This window comes from Cucurbita moschata, unplaced genomic scaffold, assembly GCF_002738365.1.
Source record: "Cucurbita moschata cultivar Rifu unplaced genomic scaffold, Cmos_1.0 Cmo_Scf00054, whole genome shotgun sequence".
NCBI lineage: Eukaryota > Viridiplantae > Streptophyta > Magnoliopsida > Cucurbitales > Cucurbitaceae > Cucurbita > Cucurbita moschata.
Window position 1 is genome coordinate 866967 of NW_019268570.1, and position 3932 is coordinate 870898.

The 3932-nt window shown below is 41.2% G+C and overlaps 1 non-coding gene across 1 annotated transcript; it reads left to right on the top strand.

Annotated features, from left to right (window-relative positions):
* Window positions 1–456: 456 nt before the first annotated feature.
* On the top strand, window positions 457–528 carry TRNAN-AUU. The gene has a single exon. It is a non-coding gene; the product is annotated as a tRNA-Asn (tRNA).
* Window positions 529–3932: the final 3404 nt, after the last annotated feature.

Genomic DNA, 3932 nt, shown 5'->3' on the forward strand with positions numbered 1-3932 from the left:
GAGGAGGGAAATCTGGGTTCAGGGTAAGGAGCTAGCTTTAGGGAATATAAGGGGAAGTCACTTCTCTTTCTTGACTTCCTTAATGCAATAACTTCCAGTCAGGGTTTCATTCAGTAGCTCCGGCAATGGAATTGCTTTACCGACTGAAATGGCCAATAGGGAATATCGGGCCAGAAGTAGCTCAGGGAATTGTTCATTTGCTTCTCTGTCTTTCCTTCCTATTCCGGAGAAAGAAGAGAAAGAGGTTACGGCCGGAGTTCAGTTCGTTCATTCGCTGATCTTTCTTTCCTTTCTATCCTCTCCTGTATTTTTGGGGATACTTTTGGCTATAGGTAATTGATCAGTCAATCCGGGTAATAAGAAGAAGTTTCGGGAGTTACAAAGGAAACCTCGAGCTCATATTGGTCATGGGTTGAGAACGGAAATTGAATTCTCTGAAACTTAATTTACTGTTGTTCCTTAGTAGCTCAGTGGTAGAACGGTCGGCTATTAACCGATTGGTCGTAGGTTCGAATCCTACTTGGGGAGATTTGATTCGGAATGAAAGGGTTCGCTTTGACCATTAAGAGTAGATAACCCGTTCCGTTCCCTGTGTATCAAATTCTGTTGTGCGATATTTGAGAATCTCCGTCAATACCTACAGACTGAGACCTATGGAATAGGGTTACGGAGATAGGGACAGATAAGAGTTCAATCAATCAGGTGTTACGACTTTGTTCTTGTATGGCTTGCTTTTTATTCACACGGGTCTGGTAGGGATGGGGCAAGATGGTTCCGTCTTGTTAGGTATTTTAGATACCATTACAATAACAATACAACAATAAACAAAGAAGAGGAATATCATATCATCTTAGTCAGATTTCAATATTGCAATGAAAAGATATAGCTAGTCAAAACAGTCTCGGTCTATAGTCTTTATACGTTCGTTAGGGATACAACCCTTCACCTCGTAAACTCGGTTTCATGTCTTCGACCTCTCACCTTGGTAAACTCGGAACAAGTTGATAGGATCCCCTTTTTTACGTCCCCATGTCCCTCCCGTGTGGTGACATGGGGGCAAAAAAAGGAAAGAGAGGGATGTGGTTTCTCTCACTTTTGGCATAGCAGGCCTCCCGCTGGTGGTGAAATGGTAGACATGTTCTTGGGATTAAGAAGAGAATACTAAAGATTTTAAACGTCAGAGGGCGCGAAAGAATGCAATTCCCAAAAAGCAAAAAGAATTGAGAGATGATACCCGTGGGATAAGAGAATTCCTTAGCTTAGGGAACCATCAAACCACTCGTTGGTTGGAACAACATTTTGTTTATTGAGACTATGCCTTCAATTCCATTATGCGTTTCCCTAGTCACTATATTCTTGCTCAACCCAACATGCATTTTCTGAATGAATCTTTCGTCTTTAATTCCCCGATTTCAATTCATTGTTTGAATAAATAGGGAGAGGAGAAGGAGCAAAGAGAATAGACCTCGGGCAATCAGGTTTAGGTTCATCAGTTTACCAAGTTCACTGTTGAAGGTCGTTCGAGCTTTTCCTGGGAGTATGGCATGGGTGACTTGAGGAGCGCCGTAGCGTCTGGTACTTGAACATTGGCTCGAGGTAGATTCTCTACCCCTTCTTCCTTCTTACCCATGGGTATCATCTCTCAATTCTCCATGATAGTTTAGCCCGTTGAATCATACTCTTTTTTTAGCCAAGGTTGTAAACGTCAGAGAATCATGGTTCCCGCTTCTTCTGTACCAGCCACATTTTCTGCATAGTAATTTACTTAGCTTGGGCTATCTATCCCACCTAGCCATTCCCCTTTATGATACTGAGCCGGGGAAAGAAACCCAATCAAATAAAGAATCTATTCGCCGAGCAAAAGGAGAGAGAGGGATTCGAACCCTCGATAGTTAGTTCTTTGTTTCAAACACTATACCAGACCGGTTTTCAAGCCCGGAGTTATCAACCACTCGGCCATCTCTCTGAAAGAGAATTGCTATTTGATTTATATTACATCCCATCGAATAGAATATAACATTGACATATAAGTTGATACCATTATAGTCTAGACTATATCTCAGGCGTAAATCTAGAAGTCTATTTACATTGGCTTGAGGTAGTTTCTCTACCCCTTCATGAATCTTATCCCACGGGTATCATCTCTCAATTCTCCATGACAGTTTAGCCCAGATGGATATGTTTTGAACAAAAAAAAATAGACGGCACAATTTGATCAATCATTTTTTCTGTTGTTAAGGTGGAGAACTGAACCAAGAATTCTCTTTCTTTATCATCAATCCAATCACTGTTCGAGACCCAGGATTCTATTTTATCATCAATCCATGGCCTAATGATCTTTTATATATTTTTCCAGTAGTCATTCTAGGTACTATCCCCTCTGCTGATCTCCTTCACTTATTTATTCAAACACTCGGTAATCGGTAAAGGTTTAAGGTTGAGGAGAATGAGTAAGGAGTTCAGTCTTTCCTTTCAGTTTCAGGAGGGAATCAAATTCTTTTGATTTAAGTTCTTTTCTTTCTAAGAAAGAGGGGAATAGAATAACTCGGTTGAAGCGTAATGAGAGGATTGGAACCAGGTGTCGTGAAGATCTAGGAGTGTGAGCAGTACGAGCTGAAAGGCTCCCATACTGTTTGGAGGGCAGGGGGCATAGATGCCAAACAAACCTGACCCCTATCTATTGTCGTAGAAGCAGTTCTTAGGAAAGATTATGGTTCTCGGGTATCCAGAGGCATGATGACTTGACGTCATCCTCACCTTCCTCCGGCTTATCACCGGCAGTCTGCTCAGGGTTCCAACCGTTGGGGCACTAAAAAAAATCCATCATTGATTTGAGATATTGATAAGGTGAATACCCAGTCCATTCAATGCTAGGCATAATGAGTATCAGGACCTCAAACAAAATTATCTTTCGTCCTATCTTATAACTACAAGACAAGGAAAGGTAGAAGTTTGAAAGGATTGGCATGATAAAGAGTGCATTATCATACCCTTGATTAATTATTTCTAATTTTTGCAAGGGAAAGAGATGTGCTCATGCCTGAGAGCAGACAAAGGAAAGGAGAATAATATGCCTAAGGCAAGTAAAGGTAAGGGCCCAAGAGATTTCCATACTGAGTCTTACTTATTTAGCAGAGCTGAAAAAGAAGAGGGCTTTGGAGCAAGTAAGGTGAAGCGCATGATTGACTTCCAATGCCTTCTACTACGCATGGAAAAGTGTTTTCAAAGCTATTCCAAGTATCAGAAGGAAAGAAAAAGGGCGACTTCATAAAAAGCAAGGAAAGCGCCCAGCAAACTGCAAACCTGACTCGAGTTGGCTTTTTTACACAGTATCTATAGAATGAGCACTGTGAACTATCTGCTTCAAAAAGATAGTTGGTTGAATGAGACTGATTTCCAATACCGATAGCTGCTCCCCTCTCAGTCCAGTCTGGGAATACTCTTCATGATTTCCAAGAAGTGACAAAGAAAGAATAGGAGAAAGAAAGGAGTGTAGGATTGGTATGGGTCGTGCGCGGGCTGCCCCCATCCCTTGAAGCTCAAGTAGTTACATAAAAAATGTAAAAGATTCCAATTTCTCATTCAAAGTAAACAAGGGAAAGCCGCTAATTCATTTACCACCTAATTCCCTATTAAAGAAAGAGGTAAAGAAAGAAAAGGAGTTAAGCCTTGACTTACTTACGGGTCAGAAGTGAAAGAAAGAAAGCAAGGAAAAAGATAGTCTACGAAGATTGAAATCAGTCAAAGGATCGTTAATCTTATCTTCCTGCAGTCTAAACTTACTTACGGTTCAAGAGCGAACGAAGCAGTGAAACCGACGGTTCAGTAGTTCAGCCTAGTTCAATCAGTAGGAGCTTGATCTTTCCTCTTAAGTTGAGTCTCCGGTGATTGAGCTTGACCTTGTTCCAGAAGAATAGTCCAGGGGAGAAAAA